This window comes from Mixophyes fleayi, chromosome 11 (assembly GCF_038048845.1).
Source record: "Mixophyes fleayi isolate aMixFle1 chromosome 11, aMixFle1.hap1, whole genome shotgun sequence".
NCBI lineage: Eukaryota > Metazoa > Chordata > Amphibia > Anura > Limnodynastidae > Mixophyes > Mixophyes fleayi.
The window spans coordinates 85,838,658-85,864,913 of NC_134412.1; the positions used below are offsets into that span (position 1 = coordinate 85,838,658).

The 26,256-nt window shown below is 43.1% G+C and overlaps 1 protein-coding gene across 2 annotated transcripts in view; it reads right to left on the minus strand.

Annotated features, from left to right (window-relative positions):
* KLHL21 (kelch like family member 21) overlaps window positions 1–26,256 on the minus strand; it is a 49,999-nt gene that overhangs the window by 21,275 nt on the left and 2,468 nt on the right. The window contains exon 1 of one of the 2 annotated variants that reach the window (XM_075190084.1): window positions 17,123–17,239. The exons of the other annotated variant lie outside the window; for it this stretch is intronic. The gene's annotated coding sequence lies outside the window, so the exon portion shown is untranslated. Of the gene's footprint in view, window positions 1–17,122; window positions 17,240–26,256 lie in introns of those variants that run through there. 2 annotated transcript variants of the gene reach the window in all.

The following is a 26,256-nucleotide window of genomic DNA, read 5'->3' on the forward strand; positions in this document are numbered from 1 at the left end:
GAGGCACGAGGTGCCTCATACCTTAGTAATATCACAGGGAGCTAGTTTTTTTTTTTTTAATGAAAACCTTGTTTACATTCTCACTAACTTTCATAAGGATCAATGCAGTGGTGAGGTATGAAAATATTACACTCATCGCATCATCTAGTGGGCAGAGCAAGGCATTTTTTGACGCTAACCGGGTCACTTACCCATTCCGTGCTCACAGATGTGGGAGGGGCTTGATGGCGCAACGTACGTCTTAACGACACGCCCCTACGCAACTGGCAAGCAGCTAAGCACATTTGCTGGAGAATGGCCCGCTCTCTCAGGAGTCTAAGAGGTCCACCCCTAAGTCAGGAGGATCATAGTAGGCAACTGTGGCCTACTCGTGAATACAAATCATAAAATGGCTGCCTCCACTGTGTGCAAGCAAAAAGTGTATTTTAAGGCCAGGCCAATCCACACTGCATGAAGATGTAAGCTTTCCTTTGCTGTATACTTGCCAACTCTCACGGAATGTCCGGGAGACTCCCGAAATCCAGGTCGGTCTCCTGGACTCCCGGGAGAGCAGGCAATTATCCTGCAAATACCTGGCCAAAATAATGTGATTCGTGGTGAATCACGTCATTTTGGCCCCGCCACCCGCATCAAAACATTATTTCCGACACGGGGGTGGGGCCAAAATGACATGATTGACCGCTCCCCGGCCCCTCCCGCCCTTTAGTCACGCCCCCATCCGAGATCTCCCAGACTTCAGTGCCTAAAAGTAGTCAAGTATGCAATAACCCAGTAGATCCCAAACTTTCTCAGTTCGAGGCACCCTTGGGTCTCCATAATTTTCTAGAGTCAAAATATTTACTAAAAAGTCCCCTGACTTGCTTAAAAATGGCCCTGGCCGAGGCACCCCTGTAAGATCGCTGCTGCACCCCAGGGAGCCACAGGACACAGTTTGGGAACCACTGCAATAACCCATTGCCAGGTAATTATGTTACACCATCTAAGCATACCTGTCTACGCTCCCGAAATATCCGGGAGACTCCCTGAAGAGCAGGTCTCCCTCCTGGATCCCACCCACTTCACTATTTAAGCGGATGGAGGCGGGGCTTGATAACACGATATGCGTCACCATAGTCCCACCCCCACTGTTAGAGGCTGCAAATCACAGCATTGCATAATAGAGGGCGGGCTATGGTCACCCCCGCCCAAACCTGCCACCTTCAATTATGCATACTAGTCCCGCCTATTAATATGACATCAGTGTTTTGTTATTGGTGATTTAGCGTGTGTTACGTCAAGGCAAAACATTACTAACGACTGTGTGAGTTGATTTGAAAATCTAGGTGTGTTTTGTTGACTATTAAATCGTGGAAAATTTTCAAAATGAATCTTGTAACAAAAGTGGCCAGGACCTGCTTACCGAGTGCATAGTAAAGCTACACAGGAATTTACCACAAACCTTTTAAAAATGAAAAATGCACATTATCTGGAAAGGAATATAATAATAAGCTTCTTTTTCTCCACATCTATTATACAGTTTTCTTCCTGTCAGCTTAATGCTGCTTACAGAAGAAACGATGAGGAGATTCAGGGCAGATAACCAACGCTATTAACTCACCACTCAAGTATCTAAAACGCCCTTCAGTGATGTGTAATGAAGACACTTAAAACATCGGGCAGATCCTGTCACAAAGGCTTGTGCATTATTATACAAAAAAAGTCATTTTTCATTGTAGCCTCACAAAAGGCCTCAAATATATATCATATATATCATATAATCTCTTCTGACAAAAATGCAAAGCAAACGGTGATAAGTAGAACAAAAAAAAAAAACATCTGAATTACTGGAATTGATCATGTATGGGTTTTCTCCTCTCACACAAACACTGAATACATTCTATAACAAAGACAGTATTGTCAGTAGATATCAGGGGCGAACTCAGGATTTGTAGAGGGGGGTTTCCACACCACGCCACCAGTGGGCGTGACCAGCATGCATGGGGGCGTGGCTATACAATTAGACCATGCTTGGCTGCTCTCCAACTCTTCCTATTCTCATAATATACATGGGTAATGCACTACTGTTAGGTGCCCACAGCTCTCCCTTTTCAAGCAGAGCTGTGTGAAGCGGGGGCAGGGTCCAGCCACCTCAATTATACAGAGCCCCAAGCTTGGAGGGGGGTTTCCAGGCACTAGGAACCCCCCCCCCCCCCACCCACCTACCATCGGTTTGCATATGTATATCATATGGCAGGGGAAGGGTGCAAACATACATTTGCTGTAATATGCAGTAACCCATAGCAACCAAACATTTCCTTTGGTTTGCACTGACTAGACCATTGATGGGCAACAGACGGCCCACCGAGCCTTCATCTGCGGCGCTCCGGCCCCCATGTGTTTGTTATAGCTTGTAACACTTGTTTAAAGGGACTGGGATGGACACCACCGTTTTCCCAACACGTGGCTGTCTCTGGGATTGTGGGGGCTGTTTTTCGTCAGCCCCCACCCCAGTGAAGTACCTGAGCTGGACAGTCTAGGGGGTAAATTTATCAAGATGCAGGTTTAAAAAAAGTGGAGATGTTGCCTATAGCAGCCAATCAGATTCTAGTTATCATATATTTAGTACATTCTACAAAATGACAGCTAGGGGGGTATTCAATTGTTCGGCTTGACGGCCAGAAAAACTCGTGCTCTAAAACTATTACCGTTAATACGGTAAAAGTGCTCTTAAAAACCGTTCAGCTCGAAATTCAGCAAGTAATTACGGTAATAGTTTTAGAGCGCGAGTATTTCGTCCGTTAAGCCGAACAATTGAATACCCCCCTAGCTGTCATTTTGTAGAATGTACTAAATATATGATAACTAGAATCTGATTGGTTGCTATAGGCAACATCTCCACTTTTTCAAACCCACAGCTTGATAAATGTACCCCTAGGACTGGTTTCCACTAGGATATTGGGACCTCCTACTTGTAGCTTCTCAATTACTAGCGAGGACCAGTCCAGGCTTTTACATTGAGGAATTTGTGGGGAACACACAGTCACTTTTTAAAATTAGTTTACTCGTAATACTATACCAACTGTTTTTAACCTATGGGTGAAATATACAAAATTATGATTCTATTCAGCGTGATTTCACATGATCCACTCATTTCAAAACATAATGTGTCTACTTAACTAAAAAAAACAAATTATTAGTCATGCTGCCTTAGTGTAGTTAGCGTGCGGGAGTTAGCTCAACTAACTGATGGTTTGAAGTGTTACGTTTCTGCTCGGGATATCATATTGTAGCTGAATCTGCAGCTATCTGTTCTAACTTACCCATACAATCTGCAATGAGGGACAAGGACTGGTACCCTAAATTATGACCGGATCACAGAGGGCAGGAAGCAGTGAGCACTATGTAATGCCCACATAAATTCTGTCGTTGATTTTGGTTTTAGGTGAAGAAACCCTTGGAACAACAGGATCTCTGCAACTTGGGGGGGGAGCTGTATCCAGTTAAACAGTCTACAAAGCAACACATGCAGCCGCAGATAATTAATAAACAATACTTACTTTACTACAATAGGACCTTAACATATAGGCAGCAGAACGATACAATCAAGGTGTGAAAACAGCCTTTTCTTTAGCCTTACAATAAACCAGTTTTCACACTAAGGTTTGTATTGTTTTGTTTTTAAATTGCGCTTTTACAGTGCAGCAGCTTTCATAGAGGTCCCCAATGGGAAGTAAAAATCCTTACGTGCCTGAAACACAATCTCACCATACCCGCGTCATCCCCGTACACTACTCCAGAGGGTGCACAGCCAGCATCACACGAGGATGTGTGGGCAGCACGGGAAACGATTGCTATTGACCATATATAGTTAGTGAGGAAATCACTGTGACTGCTTACAATAAATTATGTATGTTGCTGGGGGATATGTAAGAAGACGGGTACACAGGTAAAATATTGCAGTAACCTATCGCAGCCAACGGGATCCTTAGACTAGCGTCACACAGCTTTTCTGGACAGAAAGACGCTCAATTTTGGACCTGTTGTGAAACAGCAGATAAACAAATACTCTGGATCACTATCAATTTAAAGAGAACGGTTCTCCAAGACCCACAACCAAGATCATCACAGAAATAATCGCTCCTAACATGGAACCTGTATAAAAAGGCCTTGAAAATTTAGCAGTGTTGCCCGTTGACGTATATTCGAGTCTGTACTTAACTGGCAAGAACACAACAGCTCAGAAACAGATACAAGTTGTATATGACCAGTGATTCTGGAACAGTCAGCTAATGATACAGAAAATGTACATTAACATGTTGGGACTATAGTAAATGAAGAGCACATGGGTTTGTCCACTTCTAGCCCCCAATCCCTGGCACACTGTAGGATATATAGGTGGACTATTCATTCTAGTTGTTAGCTGGGGTACAATGGTCATTGTATGGGGTGACGGAGGAGTTCCCTGTCCCCCATGTTGGCATTCAGAGTTCTAAATAGCCCATACTTGCCAACTCTCCCTGAATGTCAGGGGGACTCCGTGAAATAGGGGTGATCTCCCTCACTCCCTGAAGAGTCTGGCATTCTCCCTGATGCTGAGCCAGTACAAGACGTGGTTGGCTTCCCCATCTGTGGCATGATGACACAGTTCAGAAATTGTGTCCTATGTCCATGTATTGATGCCTATGGAGGTGGCCATTTTCATGGAGACCAAGATTTAGTCAAAGACTGACAGGTAAGACAACATGACTTCAGTAATGGAGACAGAAATGTAAAAGACACTTCAGTCTCTAGAGATTCATTAGCTGCTTTTCTTTAACGCATAGTTGCCTACTCTCCCGGGAATGTCCGGGAGACCTCCTATGAGAGTAGGGCAATCTCCTGGTTCTCGCCCCCGTAATACATAAGTGGCAGGGGCGGGGCGTAATGATGCAAATATTGTGTCATCCTAGACCCCCCCCGCGCTGTAATTGGCCAAAATTGTGACAATCGTTTAGGGGCGGGGTCAAAATTATGCAATTAGTCAAGACCCGCCTCCGTATGCCCATCTCCCCCAGGATCTCCATGTAGCCAATGAAGAAAAGTTGTCAAGTATGAGATACCCCAGTTTGAAAGCTGTCGTTGTAGAAGAAGATATTTTCCTGCACACAGCAGACTTCCTGTCCAGTCATCCCACTGAATGACATCATATATCATATTACACACCTCTTGCAGAAAATAGCTGATCACAGAGTACAATCGATCTGCTGCTTAGCAAATATAAAAGCATCATCATATCTCCAGCCCCGTCAATGTATGGGAGCTCCCTACGTATGGAATTCCCCACTGAGCCTGTTCTGAGTCTCTCCCATCTATTATGTAATAAGGATTACTTAGTGCTACATCTTATGTAAAAAAAAAAAAAAAAAAGTGTTCATGTCACAGGATGACGTGTTGACATACGGGTGTATATGAATTAGCTTAAAGTGAGTTGCTTCATTCTAGTTCAACAGAAGGGAAGGGGGGGAAAAAAAAAAAAAAAAAAAAAGGAAATAAGAAACAGAGAACACCCCCCCCACCCCAAAAAACCCTAACAAAATAAAATTTTAAATATAGTCTATGGTTTCAAATTATGTTGTGGTCCAAGAGAATTGTCTATATCAGTCTATTCCAGATAAAAAAAAAAAATGTCCCAGATTAAAGTCCAAAAGACCAGACTATTTCCTGATCAACGGAACACTTCCGATGTGTGTCTGTAACCCAAAAAGTGTTGCAGATAATTAGGGAATCCCCCATTTATTACTGCCTGTCCTACTCCCTCTGGTACACCCTCGCAATCTTCACTGAGTCACACTCGCTCCTCTTGTCTCAGTGGAAACGTGTTCTGTGGAGTGATGAATCACACTTCTCTGTTAGGCAGTCAGATGGGTGAGTCTGGGTTTGGCAGATGCCAGGAGAACGTTACCTGCCTGACTGCATTATGCCAACTGTGAAGTTTGGTGGCGGAGGGATAATGGTATGGGGCTGTTTTTCAGGGTTTGGGCTAGGCCCCTTATCTCCAGCGAAGGGCAATCTTAATGCTTCAGCATACCAGGTCATTTTGGACAATGCTATGCTTCCAACTTTGTGGCACCAGTTTGGGGAAGGCCCTTTTCTATTCCAACATAACTCTGCCCCAGTGCATAAAGCAAGGACTACAAAGACATGGTTTGAGGAGTTCAGTGTGGAAGAACTTGACTGGCCCTCACAGAACCTTGACCTCAACCCTATCAAACACCTTTGGGATGAACTGAAACGGATATTGTGAGCCAGGCCTTCTGGTCCAACATTAGTGTCTGACCTCATAAATGCTCTATAGAATGATTGGGCACAAATTCCCACAGAAACACTCCAACATCTTGTGGAAAACCTTCCAAGAAGAGTGGAAGCTGTTATCACTGCAAAAGGGGGACCAACTTTATATTAAAGTATATGTACTTTAATACAATGTCATTACAGTCCCTGTTGGCGTCATGGTCAAGGGTCTGACCATATAGTGTATCTCAGATGAGTGAATTCTGCCCACATTCCCCCTTGGTGGAAAGATATTAAATTCTACGTTTATAAGCATATGCATGTTATTACATCTCAGCCCTCCCTTGCTCTGTTTATATACATACCTTTCTTTTATAGGCCACAAATCAGATTAGACAGCGTGTGGTCACACAGAGCAAACGTCTGATTTTCTGGAATAAACCTGCATTTCCTTCATCAGTCTCACAGATTATATTGCACTGCGTTGACCATCTGCGTGCAATCAGCCTGCCTGCATTCTCTTCAATCAAGTCTCAGTGTGTGGGCGGGAATACCTCAAGAGAAACTGGATATCAGTATGTTCTAACGACACACTTGGATATTGGATATTGGCTCAGCAAACAGTTATACTACAATCTCCATCATCCTCTGTTAGTCACTAGCAATAAAACTGAATGTCTGCACTTCATGGGTGTTATATATATATATATATATATATATATATATATACACACAGTGCTTTTTTTGTCATAGAACTCACAGGAACTGAGTTCCGGCACCTTTATTCAACGGATTTTCCAAGTTTTAAAAGTATCCTCTGAACATTTAATGTTTGGCCCACGTGGACTTGAATCGCTCCCCCCGATTGTTTAACAGGAGCCGTTTCTGTTTTGTTTTCCTTAAGATGCACCATGTTACGTTCCAATCCCATTGACATCAGGCCCTGCCCCCCCCCCCTCCCTAGTGGATTCCTGATAAACAAGCATTCATAAATGGCCCTCATAGAGAAGGGACAGCTCTGTAAATGGTTTGATTCACAGACATGCTGCATCATGGCACTGCATATCCCTCCGGTGCATGCTGCATGTTTGCATAGTATCAAAAGACAGCATGAATGTGAACTCATTGCAGTGCAACCAAGCAGCATGTTCACAGCCAAGTCTGTTTCTGCTTTTCACACTTTTTTAAATTATTATTCCCATAGCCAAACTATTAACACAAGGAAAGCAAAATTACACCAGTGCTGAGCAACAGGAAGCTTGTGGGCTGTATGTAGCTATTAAAAGCCCTTCTTGATCATGTAACATGTACCCACAATGGTGCTAATCTTATGGATTCTAAACCAGGAGAGGCGATAGTGCTGTTAAACCAGAGTCCTGACCAATTACTTGGGCAGGGGGGGGAGGCGTGGTTGGAGGGCGGGGTGCGGCGAATCGCCCCCCACAACAAAATGCCGTTTTTGTCTCGGCGGCGGGGCCAAACTGACGCGATTCACCGCAAATCCCGTCATTTTGAGGAGCAAGTTGCCGTATGCAAGATACTTGCCTGCTCTCCCGAGAGTCCGGGAGACCTACCGGAACATCGGGAGTCTCCCGGACATTCCGGGAGAGTTGGCAAGTATGGGTTACATACTATCATTGGGCTATGATATTATAATGCAGGGACTGTGCGTACATCTGTAACAGTCTTTGTGATCAGACACTACAAAGAAAAGGAATCGTTCAGGGCTATCTATTTTGTCCATAATAAATATCTAAACAAAAATATTAATATTTTTTAATACAAATATTAAAATATATTGTGCATTACGTTAATGCCCAGGCTTCGATAACCTGTAGCTCAACGAGTACTTTGGGACTACAAGTTCCAGCATTCCCTGCAAGCCAGATGTTGGAACTTGTAATTCCGCAGGATCAAGAGATGCATTGTTTGCCTTCCTCTACGAATGTACAGTCTAATGAACAGATCCATTAGTGATTTCACTTCAACACTATCTGTGACATGCACTGCAGTGATATTTGAATTTATTGGTTATTTGCAGAAACAAGAAGCCCCCACCTCAAGATGTAAGGTCTGCCCCAGACTTAAAAATGAGAGCCGGTAACAGACAAGCTCACTGAAAAGGGACATGGGAGATTTAGAAACAAGCTGCAGATAAAATGAAATAATAATTATCATTGTCATGTCATGAGGTCATGATAAGCCTGTAACACTTTACTGCAGTTGTGCTGTAAAAATAATATTATTAGCCATTTCACTTTTGTTACTATATTTTTTAACAAATAGTTTCATTTTGGAAAAAAAGTGGAAGTTAAATTATTTTTCTTACTATAGAAAAAAATAAATAAATAGTTGTAGCTGTATAAATAATAATTGGGTTCTATAAAATGTATCTATTCCTTTGAGCTGGAAACAAAAGAGTAGCTTTGGCATCACTGGCTGTGGCTATTTGCATATGTCAACCAATCCTCTGTGTATTTCTGACAATTCAAGACTGCAAATCTGTCAGTCACTATGTACCTGCTCTGTTAGGCCTTCTACCCACTGCTGTTTTATTTGTGCCTTTGCTAGCATCTTAAAAAGACAACTGTAGTCTACCTTACACATTTAAACACTATAAAGGCAAAGAAAAAAAGTGGAAGGCTAATGGGATTCAGGCCAGGTTTGTCTATCACAATGTAATATTGCATGCTAATGAATTTTAGAATATACTTTAAATAATAGTGTTTAGTTTAGTTTTTTTCTTTTAATATTTCCACCTTCTAATGGCAAATAAGAACTGGAACATGTAAAATACTCCACTTGCGTTTTCCATACTTAATTTTCATTGACTGAATTCATTAATTGCTCTTACTCTACCACCAATTAATTAATTCAGCCCAAGTTATTGCGATTGGAAATTAAACTGATAAGCAGGTTATAGCAAAACTGTATAACATTGTGAAATGACTGAGGTCGAAAGGTATGTGAAAGGGTTAAAACAAGAGTTTGGCAATTAAATGCATTACTTAAAGGATCAGGGAACTTCTGTGAAGCTTCTTAAGGGATACAAGAGGCCCAAATGGCGTATTTTACAAATATAACCCCTGTTCTATTTCTAACCATTGGGTAGATGCAAACTCTGGCAGGGTGTATCTAACAAATACCTTATTGATCATATTCTCAATCTTCTGCTGCCATGCTGTCCGGCCAGAATCAGCAGTTTGAAATGAATAGTGTGCAAAGCTATTCGTGCTGCTCAATTTAATTTGGAACCCATGACACAAGGTACTTTGACATGCACGCTGCTAGGCAGTGTATCTAACCAACAGTTAGCTATGGGATATAAGCTGTATTTACAAAGTAAAATTTTTGGATCTATCTCGCACAAATACAACCCCCTGAGAAACAAATAAAAAAAAAAAAAAAAAAAAAAAAAAAAAAAAAAAAAGCTTTAAAGCGTCTTTATCCTTTAAACAGCTCCACATGTTACAGACCTAAAGGGTTACTTTAAAGGAAGGGCTCTTTATAGCTTTGCATGTGCAGTTTTCTTCGTGTCCACAAGAGGCAGCCAAGATACACTAATGCCAACTAATGAGTGCAATGTTACGTCCATAAAAATTTACAACCTGCCTTTCAACATAACCCAGAACACAGTGCATGTTTCCTTTACAAGAGGGCATTGTGGGTAATGGCATGTAAATCAGAACTTGAAGAACAATATGGTTTGGGTTTTTTTTTTTTGCCTACAGAGAATTATTCCATGGCACAGACAAAGCGACTGCACACAGCTCCCAGGCATTAATTGTATTCTACAGGGGATCTGCATAGCGACGCTCACATCAGCTTGAGATTTTAAAAATGTTTGATCGCACTGGGAAACGTTCTACAACAGATTCAGCTTAATTAGCTGTAGATGGTTAATGCGTCGTTACCTTAATTACAAATATGCCCACTTGTAGGAAGCAATGACCAATCTGTGCTCTGAATACACAGAAAGCAATTGTAGGATGCCATTCATCTTAAAATGACCCTGATATTTATGGCATCAGAGAGGTGGCATGAAAGTACCGCCCCCAAAGTCTATCGGACATGCTATGTTCACACTTACGCACTGGAGAAATCTATGAGAAGTTGTGACAGGAGCCCGGTTGGGCTTACTTTGCCACCGTCCCCTTTCGTTATCCCAAATGCGCCCTCTTTCCGGAGTAGGAGGGGCTTACACGTGCTGCCACCACTGGACTCCTTACCGGCGTCCAGAACCGGGTTTCTTCAGGGTGACTGATGCTGCTAGCGTATCTTGTTACTGGTGTACCTGGGCTGGTACTCCTGACCTCGTCCTATAGATCAGGGTTGCTGTAGATGAATCCCCCTTGGCCTATCACACTGGCCAGAGCTGCTGGGTAGCAGGCAGAGCGGTGGTACTGAGTGCTGGGTCCAAACCTTAGAACAGCCGGGAACGGATTAGAGTTGGGTCTAATTTGTAGTTCACAGGATAGAGAAGTTTCCATGCAATGACGACAAGGCTACCAGAAGTGGGATGACGAGACCAAAGAGAGGAATCGACGATAGCGAACTCCCCATCCTTTTCTAATACGTCTACGTGTTACAAAACTACGTAATCGATCGTCAGAGTCAATTCTCCGCAGTACAGAAGGCATTTTTTGATTTGGCACAGACAAAGCGACTGGATAAGGGAAGGGGAATGACTCTTCCCCTTCATTCCCCTTCCCTTATCCTTATCCTCTGTACCTCCTTCTCTCCCCCGTGTCTCTCTGTCGGTCTACCCCACCCCTTAGATTGTACACTCCTTTGAGCAGGGTCTTCTCTCCTCCTGTCTGCACCACTTTTAACTCTGCTCACCAGCTACCTAGCCTTCCTCCTCGAGGACCCCCTTCCCTCGCCCCCTCTCGCTCCCTCCTCTTCCCCCTGTGGGTCTCCCTCTCTTCCGTGCCCTCCTTCCTAGGTGCCGCTGTTGGCGGACCTACCCCTCTCCCCTCCCCCACCTCTCTAGCTGTGCCCTGAGCTACTGTGATTATTGTTTACTGTTCTGTGCTGTCTCACCTCGTATTGTAATTTTGTTTGTCCCTGTAAGGCGCTACGGACACCTAGTGGCGCCCTATAAATAAAAATTAATAATAATGATAATAATAATTTATGGGCAGATTTGAAATGAGTAAATAGCTTATTATTTATATATTATCATCTACTTGAATAGCACCACCATATTCAGCAGAACTTTCCAGAGAATATTAAATCATTCACATCCGTTATTTCCTGGGTAGCGTGACAGTGCTTTATGAAACCCGCCTGGTCCTTACGGATGATGACAACCTTAGCGGTGGCTAAAATCCGTATGGCCATATTAATGACGTTGGTATAGCCATTAAGATAAATTTATGGAGCCCATCTAAGATTTAAACATCGCAGAGGTCATAAAACCGTCTGAGTTCCGGCAAACTGTTCTTACCCACTCGCTATACATTGACAAGAGTATTATAATCAGCTGAGGAAGGATGTTATAAAGGGCCGACAGACATCTATCAATGGCTTTGCCAAGGAGTATAATTATTGGCCCAGTCCTTAATTGCCCACTGGCTCATCATTAATCCGACCAGCTTGTGAGACCAAGGGGTGGTTAAGATCCTGAAAACATTGGGTGACAGAACTATTGGCCATTATCCAGCAAACGGCAAGGCTTTTGGGTAGAAAGGACAGTTGTGATCAAAGGAACCTTTTAAATAAAATCGCCAAAGGGTTCCAAAAAGATGTTGGCGTGATTGTAAAATTATATGCCAGTCACTAGTGACCACATGTATCATAACGCCCATATAATAAACAAGTTAACCCGTGCATGATACTCATGCATTCTAGTCAAATCAAGCTACTTAAGGTGTTAAAAAGGTTCTTGTCATGCATTTGGGGCTAGGCCAGGCCTCCTCAGGGGAAGAGCGTTACTTCCCGACGCAAGCGCCCTTTTTTAACATGGTTTTGTCCACATGTCACCACCTCATCATTTTTCTCCATCACCTTATCCTTCATCTTTATCGCCACATCTATCCAGACACAGGGATCTCTCTCAGCGGTCCTGAGTATCACACTCCTCTCGCTCTGTCACCCCCGGCAACCACCATCCACTCCCCACTGTCACCCCCGGCAACCACCAACCACTCCCCACTGTCACCCCCGGCAACCACCAACCACTCCCCACTGTCACCCCCGGCAACCACCAACCACTCCCAACTGTCACTTCTCCTTCAAGAAATATATATATATTTTTTTAAAATCTTTATAAACACTTTTAACAATTAAACAAATTAAAAACATCTTAGTATACCAAATTTCAGCCCTTTCTGAGTTTTTTTCCCCACACACACTAAGAATTTATGTAGGTCAGTGTATAACTTCGCCCAGCAGGTGGCGCTGCAGCTTGTTTTGTTTTTTTCCCCTACACACAGACACACGCCACTAGGCTTTTATATAGTAGATAGATGTTTAATATAATATGTATATATTAGGCCTGGCTTGCATCATGCTAAAGTGATGGTAATCTCAGCTTTGGGTAGGGCTTCCAAAATGTACTAAATGAGAAATTAGGACACTCACATAAAATCCACCTACTTCCTTTCGGATGCTAAGTTAGGTAACCTTGTGAGGAACCGATCCACACTTATCCTGTTCATTTAGGGGAACCCAGAATCTGAATTACGGGGAAATAATTACTGCAAGTAAGATGTGTCTAGTGGAAAAATGCGGCGTGCTCTGTCAAAAATCAGGACACATGGGAAGCTTGGCTCTGGATAACATTGAAGTTTGAATAGTTCTCCCCATATACAAACTGCCCTAATTCCTGTGGGTATTATTACTGTATAGAAACCCACCTGGGATAGCAATAGGTAGCGGGCAGTTGATATGCAAGACGGTGAAACGTGTTTTCGTTTCAGACTTCTCAGCATGTTGAGGCACATACCCAGCACTGATTAACGGTCACAGTGATAGGTCCATCCACCCATCAGGTCCGTGTCAGATCTATTTCCGTGCCTCCTATAATTCACACTGTCAGTGTGCATCTTTTTATAGTGCATGAAAACCACAATGGTTGTGCAAAATCTGCAGCTTGCAGTAAAGAAGAAATTGTCTGAAATCTGAAAACAAACCGTTTTCTTTTTTTTTTAGACCTCCTCTTGCTAAATAACATCTTTGTGCAAACATTATTGAGCAGAAATGTGTGCTAAGCTATGACGTCTTTTAAGTATTGTGGCTTCATTACAGAATTTCCGAACAATTAATGAACGTATTTCTGACATCACAGACCGTTTAGCAATGTACTTGTTACAAGTGTCTATGGCCTAAATACAGTTCTATTTAACAAATGTTTTTGTGAATTAGTTTGTTAAAGTATCCCATATTTACAACCCAAATTAACAAAAATTATTTAGATGGTTAAAAGTGCTTTTTTTTTTTTATCCAACAACGAACCCACCAAAATAAAGCCCCAGCAATGATATATTGATATATATATATTGATATATATATATATATATATATATATATATATATATATATATATATATATATATATATATATATATATACATACACACACACACACACGTTAACCCGTGCATGATACTCATGCATTCTAGTCAAATCAAGCTACTTAAGGTGTTAAAAAGGTTCTTGTCATGCATTTGGGGCTAGGCCAGGCCTCCTCAGGGGAAGAGCGTTACTTTCCGACGCAAGCGCCCTTTTTTAACGTGGTTTTGTCCACATGTCACCACCTCATCATTCTTCTCCATCACCTCATCCTTCATCTTCATCACCACATCCCTAATCTCCATCGTCTTACTGTTCTAAATCCTCTCGATACACAACGTTTCTGCTAAACACCTTATCGCTGTGCTCAATCAGTCTTCCTTGAAGGGCAGTATTCATAACCTGCACTTTCACATCACTGCTTCTCCGTACTCGTGAAAATGCGACATACAATTGTCCATGACCAAACACAGGCTCTGGTAAATAAATACCCACACTGTCAAGAGTTTGAGCCCTCAACTGGTAAATTTAGCCTTTACTACCCCTCCTACGGGGGAAGGGGGGATGATGGAAGTTAACTGACTTCACTATTATAATTTTTTTGTCAAATAATGTCAGTATACTAAATTTCAGGTCAATTGGATGAGCCCTTTCTGAGAAAATAGTTTTTTACACACACACACACGCGCCGCTAGGCTTATATATATTAGATACACACACACTACAGGTGTAATAACATTTAAATTGCAAAACAGGGCCAATAACTCAGTAAATATGTTAATAATACATATTAAAAGTCTTTAGAAAGAGAGGTTTATGAACTTAACTAAGAGGGCATTTTGTGACATGTCTAATTTTACACAATTGCGCCCAATTTTTTGAGAAAGCTATTTTTTATTTTTTTTTACGTGATTCGTGGGCCAAGCCGGTGATAGAAGCCAGGATACAGAAATGTTTTCACCACCCAATCGGGCCAGTTGGCCCGATTAGAGGCGTTGCGGAGTACAGATTAGGCGCATGAGTACACCTATTTCTACACCCACATGCAAAATAAACCAAAAATCCCACTACTCTCCCAGAACGTCCAGGAGAAGCCCACATTTTGGAGAGTTCTCCCAGAAGATCAGGGCAGCATCCATATCCTGCCCACTTCCCTAGTAAAGTGGGAGGGGGGTGGGTGGAGCTTGATGACGCAGTTTGAGGCGAAACGCGTCAACTGAGTCACCAAGCTTGCCACTTGAATGAAAACAATTAGAGGTATGGTTTCTAGGCACACTATGACTAATGCAATAAAAAAAAAGTTCAAAACACACACAAGTGATGCATATAATAAATGCAGGACCCATATCCAATCATTCATTATCATTGTCATTTATTCATATAGCGCCAGCAAATTCCATAGCGCTTTACAATTGGAAACTCTTGTGATTAGTTTAAATCCATAATTTAGACTAAGCAAGGGCATTTACAAAGACAATGCAGCTGGCATGCACCCTGAAACGCGCTAGCAGACATGTAGGCGCACTTATACACAAAGAAATATTGCATGTCTGCACTTTTACTGGTTCATAAATGACCCTTAATATTTGGTTATGCTAAACAAGTGTTCTACCTTGTTGCATGTTAACTAGCCCCTGAGACGTAGTTTTCTATGTATGATATTAGACTGTAAGGGGGGTATTCAATTGTCAGCGAGTTGTTGTTTTTTGACCGCGTTAAGTCATTTTAACGCTGTTTTTTTTATAACTTTCAAGCGGGTTAACTTTACCCGCAATTCAATTCCATTTTGAACGCAATGGTTTTTTTCATGAAACGGTCCTCTCGCGCTCCAGGAGAAGGTCTATTGAAAGTATAGGGTGTGCGAGAGGCAGCCGCGTTAAAAGCTATTCAATTGTTTTTTAACGCAGCCAATATGCTGTCTTATCTCGCACCACCTTGGGGTGTGTTAAAAATACAAAACCTCTGAAAAGTATTTGAAATCATGTAAAAATGTGGAAAAAAGTAAAATTTATGTTTATCACTAATACCTAACTTGTGTAAGTTGATTTTCTTGTGAAAACATAATGAAATAAAAAAAATAATTAAAAACAAAAAAATTTAAAATCAGTAATTTTATTTATGTATGTTTTTGGTACAAATATGAATGTAGTAATGTGTTTTATCATGGTATAGATGTTTGTATGGTAAAAAATAGTTCAATTAAACAACATGCTAAAGAAAGTACTGTAATGTAGATATTATCAATGTGTAATGCAATCTAATGTATGGAAATGTATGCAAAACTTTTTTATTTTGTGTTATATATGACCGCATTAAAACTCCCCTTCACTCCCCTAGAATCTCGCAAACACAATGTTTAACGCGCGGGGGGCAGCGTTCCCTCTTTTTCAATTGAATTGCACGAGTTTTCCCGCTGCGCTAATTCAAAACGATCGCTATTGCCGTCACAAACCCCCGGGAGATTTTCTTTTTTTTTTTTTTTTTTTTTTTACACGGCAGGGAAACAAAAATCGTTAACAAATGAATACTCCCCTATGTATAATTTAGATAAATTGCATTAAAATTATTCTATACTACTACGACACAATCTCTTCAGATTTCCTACAGCTGAATTAATAACACTACACATAACTCCAATCCATCTGGGGCAGATCTATCTTCCATCACGTGTTTTTGATCAGTTTGCTTCACACTTATTTACAGTTTGAAGATTTCTGCAAATCTCTTGTGGCGTTAATTAAATCCATACATTTATAAATACAGTACATACACTTCAGAATGCATTATTTACACCAGACATTTACAAAGTATTTTGCAAATAAAAAGTAATGAATTAATTTAAATTGACAATAATAGCCTCCATGATATACGCTCAGGAACCCGCTGCAAGAAGCTTGCAATCTAAACTAGTTCACCTTGCTCCTGGATCTACCCAACTGAGCTAAACCACTAATAATACTGCGATATACCATATAAAGTCCTTTATAACGGCTCTTCGGTTCACAACAAGCTGCACAGGCCTTTGATATCTTTGGCTATAAGCTATAAAAGTCTTTGGTTGCAAGCCAATGTGTTACCAGCAGAACCTCACGCACTCCAGGCAATGTATATAACATTGAGTAAGAGAAAAATAACAGACAGGTCCCTATAGGGTCTAATGCAATCATGGTCTGTTTGCATCATATCATAGTCATGAGTAATGTAATGCCCATTGCACTGGGACTTAACGCAGAAGATCAGGAACAGATGAGTAAGTAGAGACAAGACGTTCACTGTATATACTCTGCAGCCTACAAACCCTTATGTACTATAATATGATATCTATGTGTGTGTTTAATTCATAGATAGAGATACTTACATAGGATCTGTGTGCAGCAATCCGGCTTCACCTAGAGGGACAAGGATTCTGCTAAACGTCCTCACATTCCTATCTGTGTAAGAGCTATTTCTGATGCAGCCAGCCAGGGCTATTAAACTGGTGATGCTGTACTGTCACCCTGAGCAAGGGGTGCTGCTGCCACTCCTCTAATGCTCAGACAGAAAGCTGCCCCCGACACACCCTAACTAGCCCCCCCATGTCCGTGCAATGCCCTATAAACTCACAACTAACACACAACAGGCTTCAATTTCAAAGACTTTTGCATTTAAAATGAGTTCCTAAGATCTGGCCACCCCCCCTCCCATGACATGGTATCACCCAGCTGAATGAATAGCATTGTCCTGGTATGCAGGCAGCTTAGCTCTCTGCTGGTGTCAGCCTTGTATTAGTTGTTCTTTCAAGTCTATTCCTCCCATTCTGACAGCTGAAAGGAGGAGACTCCTCAGATTGCAATAACACTCAGGGTTTGGGGCTATGAGATTGCATTTAAAGAGGATCATTTACTTATGATTGCTTGCTACAAAATTCTCCATAGGAAATCACATTGATTTATAGTTAAAAGTATTAATAAATTTGTTCATTCCTTTTAATAAGGGGTCCCCTTGTAGCAGAGGTGCTCAAACGCAGTCCAAAAGAGCGATTGACAGGTCATGTTTTCAGGATTCCTTTAAAGGCGCGTTCATCTATTTTTCTGGGTCAGTAATTTTGCCACCTGTTTCTACAGAAAGAAATCCTGAAAACATGACCTCTTGAGAACTGGGTTTGAGCACCGATCCTTTATAGCAGGCCTGTCCAACCTGCGGCCCTCCAGATGTTGTGAAACTACAAGTCCCAGCATGCCCTTCCAGCTATCAACAGGTTGTCTACTGGCAAAGCATGCTGGGACTTGTAGTTTCACAACACCTGGAGGGCCGCAGGTTGGACAGGCCTGCTTTATAGTGTACCGGTGTTACATGAACCGGGTGCGCACTCCCAACGACTGGCCACCACTCAGTTTGACATGCGTTTCTACCTACCGCTAGGCAAGCATCTAACGGGTCTTCAGCAGGTGTCAGTAGATAGGGCATGCTGGGATTTGTAGTTCCATGGCAGATGGCGAAGCACAAAGAAAATATATATAAATATCTCTATACATACACATACATGTAGGGCTTTTTATGTCATAGACTGCCCAGAACGGCGTTCCGGCACCTTTTATACATGGGTCTTCAAAGTTTAATTAACTTTTTTAAAAAAAAAAAAATTCTCTGCGGTGCTGCTACAGTGCAGCACCGCATCTTAGTGTGTGCTCTGCTTCCGTTTCCGGCAGCGTCGTGACATCACAACGCTGCCAGTGAGAGGAGACGCGATCAAGCAGAGAAGCGAGAAAAGAAGGATAGAAGGTAAGTACAGACTACAGAAAGCGGGGGAGGGGCGCAGAAAGAGAGGGCTACAGAAAAACGTGGGGGGCAGAAAGAGTGGGCTACAGAAAAACGTGGGGGGCAGAAAGAGTGGGCTACAGAAAAACGTGGGGGGCAGAAAGAGGGCTACAGAAAAACGAGGGGGGCAGAAAGAGAGGGCTACAGAAAAACGTGGGGGCAGAAAGAGTGGGCTACAGAAAAACGTGGGGGGCAGAAAGAGAGGGCTACAGAAAAACGTGGGGGCAGAAAGAGTGGGCTACAGAAAAACATGGGGGGCAGAAAGAGTGGGCTACAGAAAAACGTGGGGGGCAGAAAGAGAGGGCTACAGAAAAACGTGGGGGGCAGAAAGAGAGGGCTACAGAAAACGAGGGGGGCAGAAAGAGAGGGCTACAGAAAAACGAGGGGGGCAGAAAGAGAGGGCTACAGAAAAATGAAGGGACAGAAAGAGGTGAGTTCCGGCACCTTTATTCGTATTTGATCAAAGACAAGAAGACCCTGCTGGGGGTGTTTCACTGGCTGTGGCTGATGGCTTTCCTGAGCAAACTTGTCATTACATTTTCTTTTTCTGTTTATTCCTGAAGTTTAATAATATAGGGGCATATTTTAATAAAGCACGATAGTGCTTTTAACGGGTCATTAAGGTGTCCTCCTGTCCTCCGCAAATTTATTAAGGGTGCATCGCAGCAGATATCATGGATATCTGCTGCTTTGCATTCCTCTTCGTTTTTGGGAGCAGTCACCTTTCAACCGAATGGTGACTGCTCCTGGCCGCAATCTAACAAGAACTTGTCATGTTAATGTACGCCAGCTGAATTGAAGAAATCTAATGCTGTCAGCTCTGCTCCGGAGAGCAGAGCTGTACAGCGCATGTGTGGAGGGATCACATGATCCCTCCCTGTCACTCAGTGCGCTCTCTCTGCAACTATCGTTGCAGAGACAGAGAGGGGATCTGTGTGCGCATGTCCAGTTCTTGGAACTGGACATGCGCAATTGAAGAGTGAAGAGAAGACCCGGAGACAGCGCTTCCGAAGAGGGGGGTAAGTATGATTTTTTTATCACTGAAACAGCAGTTTTTCGGAACTGCTGTTTCTGTGCAGGGCTGTACATAAATGTGAGAAATAGTTCAATCCTTATCATTGCGATAAGGATTGAAAACTACTTTTCACTTTATGTGAATATTGATAAATGTGCCCCAAAATCTGCACATGTACACCATGTATTGCTTTATAAACTGGAGGATATTACACATGGTATTTTATTAGGCTCATTAAACTGAATTATCTCGGTAAACAGTAACATTTGTTTCAAACTAAAACACTCACCAGACCCGATATATTGTGTAAACAAGCAGCACACACAGGACTCCCTGCCATTCAAACATCCTGTTGTACAACTGCAGAATGGATGGTGTCAGGAGCGCACACCGGGGCTGACCCTAAGGGCTCGCTCACACTATCACTTGCAGAGTAGATTTGTATGAACGGAAAGTGAAATAATGGGTCATAATTTCTTTTAGGCATTTTAAAGGGGATCTGCCACCTACACTTGCCTGGGGGAAGCCATTTTGTGGGTTGGACTAATATGTATGAGACTGCAGCCAATGGGCAAGGAACCAGTGACATCACCGAGGTATGAGTCATGAGGTGCCTCCTGCCTCAGTGACATCACCTAGGTATGAGTCATGAGGTGCCTCCTGCCTCAGTGACATCACCGAGGTATGAGTCATGAGGTGCCTCCTGCCTCAGTGACATCATTGCCTCTGGTCAGGCTGCATTCTTATGAATATATGCTCTGCCCAGGAAATGGCTGCCTCAACTCACCTCAGCTAGTAGATAGCAGCCTGAGTCCCTCAGCATAACACAGCTGTGATTGTTATCCCAGAAGAGTATCTGGATAGGATGTCACAGAGAGGTAGAGTTATCAAACCATCTAAATAGCACAAGTGGAGGTGTTGCCCATAGCAACCAATCAGATTCTAGCTCGTACTTGCCAACTCTTCCGCAATGTCTGGGAAACTCACGAATACCGTTTAGGGGGGCATGGTCGGCCAACAGAGGACATGGCTAGTGCCATATTGTGGCATATAAGATTGCAGTGTATGCAAAAAGTGCACAGTCTGGTCACACGGATGTGCCTTGTTTTTTTGTAGTGGTGAAGAAATGAGATTTCATTTTGTGCAGTGAGATTAATGAGTTGAAGTGGTGGATTTTTAGGGGCATTCATCAACATGCGGAGGGGTGCACAGCCATTTCCACTCCAGAAAAAGACTACAGATGGCTTTCCCTGAGCTCGTTACATAGTAGGTTTAACAAGACCCATTTTGTGCATCTATTTGGCACTTCGGCTGAGAAAAAAAAAATATGAGACTAAAATGAGCCATACTATAGGTGACAAACAAAACAAATGAAGGACGTTTATTTTGATGAAAGGGGCGGTACTGAAGTGTTAGGACATTGAACTTTAATGTGATGTTTTATAGTTTTGCACCTCTAGAATTTTCCACCTCTCCGCAAACCTAGGAGCTCTTCTAGGTGGCAAATATGCTTCCTAAGACTGTAGGAAACGTGTGTACCATGAAGTGTACTGAGAAGACCATCCAGGTCACTGGTGTGAGACCATAGAGCTTTGCTGAGTGTATCAGATGGACCTCCAATATTCCCAATGGAGTAGTTCATACTAATACTCAATGCTGCATTATATATGCCTTTAACACTGGAAGTATAGAACAAATAAAAGCTGTTAACATCCCATAGCATGAAACCCCATGAACGAGTTTACGTAGCACTGAGCAGACATCTGTTGATACATTTACTAGTATTTAACATCACAAAAGCCTTATCATAACATATATAAGTGACTCACTGGAAAGTATCTACACGTAGTATAGTCTATAGATAGCAGTTGGGCTGTTCCATATTACATGTCTATAATCTGTAATTGCAGAATCCAAAAATAATGGCTGCAACTCACATGGAATATAATGAAGTTATCAACTACAGAGTTGGTTGAAGGATTTGTGCTTATTTAATAACATGGTGCAGAGAAACTGGCAATATCGAAAAATACAGTTGTCAGAATGTACTGCTCTCTCCTACCTGTTCTTGTTGCTTTACCTACCTGTGGCTGCTGGTGTCTGTTGCTCAGTTGCCGCTTCTCCGGATCCTGGAATGTTGGGGGCCCTATTTGGAAAGAAAAATGCGTAAATGAAATTTAGAAAACTCCAACCAGCTCTGGCATTAAGTCAGTAGCACCCACATTTAATAATTAGGCCTTCTTCCAGCCCCAACATTAAAATAACAGTATTCATATTTTAAAATAATAAAGCTATTTCCCTACCACTAAACAGGCGCAGCAATACATAGCATTTATGGTTAATAAAACCATGTCCCACAACCATCCCCGGCATTAAATTATTCATATTCACATTTAATAAATAGCCCTCTACCCAAAACTCAGCCCTACATTCAATTAATAGCCCCAAACCACCCCAGCATTAAATTAAAGATCCTGCCAACTCATCCTAAATAGGCCCCACTATTGAATTAAATAGCCCCATCACCCCACAAATAAAATAGCACCCATTAGCCACCAACGATCTCACACCCACATTATATTACCATAAGCCCCCTGCCCTCACACACATTATATTACCATAAGACCCCCTGCCCTCACCCACATTATATTACCATAAGCCCCCTGGCCCCCTGCCCTCACACACATTATATTACCATAAGCCCCCTGCCCTCACCCACATTATATTACCATAAGCCCCCTGGCCCCCTGCCCTCACACACATTATATTACCATAAGCCCCCTGCCCTCACACACATTATATTACCATAAGCCCCCTGCCCTCACACACATTATATTACCATAAGCCCCCTGCCCTCACACACATTATATTACCATAAGCCCCCTGCCCTCACACACATTATATTACCATAAGCCCCCTGCCCTCACACACATTATATTACCATAAGCCCCCTGCCCTCACACACATTATATTACCATAAGCCCCCTGGCCCCCTGCCCTCACACACATTATATTACCATAAGGCCCTCCTGCCCTCACACACATTATATTACCATAAGCCCCCTGGCCCCCTGCCCTCACACACATTATATTACCATAAGGCCCTCCTGCCCTCACACACACACACACATATTCGATTGATATTAGCTTCCCCCCTGCCCACAAACTTACCTTGTTGTTTACAGCACTGCGCACCTGTCACGTGGTGCGCATCCCATGTGACATCTGGGATAGGATGACTCCATTCATAGGAGGAGGGACGGAAGGTCGCTAGCGCCCAGTTATAAAAAATAAAAATTAACCGAACAGGCTGACTCATTAAAGTACCAGACAGTGGGGGCCCTGGTGATCGCGTTGTGGTCACGCCCCCTACCAAAAGGGGGCGGGGCCATTTGGCAGTGGGGCCTACCGGGGATCTCCCCGGGACTCTGGCACTCCAGTCCGACCCTTGTTATGACTAAGCCTCCATCATAACAAGGCCACATCCCTTCCCACCATCTAGTCCCTATTCTAGGACTGGCAAAGTTGTACGACTGAATAACACGTGGACTCTATAGAGAAAGATTGCAAAGTAGCGACCTGTCTGTATATTCAGCTGTAGGGTGATTCCTGGCCAAATTGTTTCTTGAGCTAAATAAAAAAAAAAATCCTGTGGCTGCCCATGGAAATGGTTGGGACATTTGGCAGCTAGGTGTGTCTGTTTGCATAGCAATCATTTTTGCTACTGATACAGTGGTATTCAGCAAAACTGTCCCGGTGCCAGCTAGAGAGGCCTGGAGTAGGGCAGTAATCTACAAAGCTGAAATCTTTTCATATTTATTACCAAAACAATTTACATAAGGCTGAGGGAGCAATCCCTTAACTGCAGACTTCAAATATTGTAACTTATTATTAGAGGATGCTGTTGTTTAAACAGGGAAATGGCTACTGTGCCTTTACCCAGGGCTGGTGCCAGTGTACCCAGGCTTCACCCATCTGTGCTTATGCTTCTCTGTGTCCAGCTGGATGTGTGGCGCTATGCTGTGACATCACGGGGCAGCGCCATGCTCTCAGCCTATCACTGAGGAGCATCAGCATGATAGGTCATCCCCCTTCTCAGACCCTTACAAGATAATTAAGGACAGGGGGGAGGAGGAGTTTTTGTGCATAATTAAATGCACTTCCCGTCTCCCCATCGTCAGCCAATGAAGAAGGGGGAGGATAAGTTAAATCCCTAAACGGGGTGCGCTCATTGTGCACTGTGGGGTACATAATAATCATGACTTTATGCCAATTATTCAGGGTTTTAGGCAGTTCCCAAACCTTGACACCCTAGACGACAGCCTTGGCACACCTATCGGTAGTAGTAAAATCATGTCTCCCAACTGTCCCGATTTCAGCAGGACAATCCTGATTTTAAAGCTCTGTCCCACCCCTTGGCATGCTTGTCCTGCTGGTATATAACTGTATAAAATCTTAGGAACATCATACAAATCACCTCAATGCATTGGTGGGCACATGGTTTGCTCGTATATAAATTTAAATCTATTTCCTAGGTTATACCTTACAGCCCTTTGCCTAACGATTTATTGTGAGGTTGTTGATTGTTACCCTTCCCTTACAGTTCGGGGCAGGTGAGGTCGCGGGGGAGGGGAAAGGGAACGTCACCTTGTATTACTTATATATGTGGGTAGGTGGAGTGACTCAGTGGACAATGGAGGTTAGGGCACCCAATCCAGGGTGTCCAGGTAGTCGCAAAATTGTTGAGAGTATTGTAGGATGGACGACAGACTGTTGAAGGCCTTTAAGGGTTTTGGAGGGGACTGGATTTGTCAGTGTTTGCCACAGATATAAGAGTTTAAGGGGGGCATTAATCAGGCCAGTCACGGTGCTTCCGAAACAAAGTATGGTAATCTTATTCCATGTTGCCAGATTTGATTTGTTGAATCTCTTAGTCGAGGAAAGTTGACAGCGTATAATTGGCTGTAGAAGGTGGTTACGTACAGGCCCAAATACTTTATTTTTTGGCTTTGAAAGAGGAAGTCATCATCAATTTATATAGCGCCACTGATTCCGCAGCTCTGTACAGAGACCTCATTCACATCATATAAATCATTTTCAGTAAATGTAGTTCATCTGGGATGTTAAAGTCTAGCATTTCTGTATTGTCTCCCATAAGATCTACTGTGAGGTCTCAGGCGACATGTTGTTTACTCAGTCGTCATTAATTACTCGGGTAATCTCTAAGTGTGCTCTTGCTTGAGCAAGAGAGTCTTCTTGAGAAAGCCTTTGACCATATACTGGGTGATAGGTGGAAAGTCCCATCTCCACCGCTGTGTTGTCTGTTCATAAGATCGGGAAGATCTGGACCTCAGGTGGTTTTCGTGTCGCGCCGTGGTCAATTAGAGAGAAGTCTATACGCAAGGAAGGGTTGTGTGGTGCTGAATAGTGAGCGAAGACTTTGCTGGTAGGGTAAATTACCTGCCATGCGTCGTATAGGTTGTTCAATTTTAGTTAAGTTAATAAATTTCCGGTGCTGGAGGTTGGATCATAAATGATACTAAGGTATTGTCACGGTTTGGTACACTGGACTCTTGGACCTGCCCAACTTGGCGCTACTCCCAGCAGGGTGCAGAGTCTAACGGACGGATGGTATTCACCAGTGATCACCGCAAGGTGATTTGGGCTTAGTGGTGTCCGTCCACAGGTCGCGGTCCCTACCAGGAGTGTCAGGCGAGATCCCAGGGGAGTAGGTATAAGAGGTATGCAGACACACTGGAGATAATTGGGATGTAAGCTCTACTACCAAGTAGCGGAGTGAAGACAGATGCAGGATGAACAATTCAAGCAGCGGTTTAATGATGACTAGAGGTTTGAACAGAACAGTCTGTAGTATATTGACACAGGAGAGTAATTGCAACATGTACCACTTAGCAGAGTAACAGGAGTAAATACAGCTTAGCAGTATAATGACATAATAAGAGCAGTAGTGGCTTGAACAGTCCAGCAGCAGAATGGTAGCGACAAGTTCAGCTTTGGTATTTGGGACCACAGTATGGCAGCACGATAAATGCAGCAGGAAAAGTCCAGCCAACAGAGGTAGATGAAATCAAGCAGCTTGAGATACAACCTGTAGTACAGCCGGACCACAGGGATGGATGCAGAGTAGATGATCCAGATAGCACGAAGATGGAGATAGGTGCGGCTTGAGCAGGATAGCCCGTGGAGCAGCTACTCAGTGGAGTCTGGTGTAACTTGAGCAGTATAGCCCGTAGAGCAGTAGCACAGCAGAGTCAGGTGTAGCTTTAAGCGGTACAGCCTGTGGAACAGCAACACAGCGGAGACAGGTGCAGCTTGAGCGGTATAGCCCGTGGAGCAGCGACACAGCGGAGACAGGTGCAGCTTGAGCGGTATAGCCCGTGGAGCAGCGACACAGCGGAGACAGGTGCAGCTTGAGCGGTACAGCCTGTGGAACAGCGACACAGTGGAGACAGGTGCAGCTTGAGCGGTATAGCCCGTGGAGCAGCGACACAGCGGAGACAGGTGCAGCTTGAGTAATGTAGCCCGTAGAACAGCAACACACAGCAGAGGCACTGACGATCAAAGTAGACACACAGGAAACAGACAAGGTCCTAATTAGGCAGGTAACTTGATCAACGGGCCCAGAGGAAAGGGAGGAAGTGCCTTTTCAAGTTTAGAGC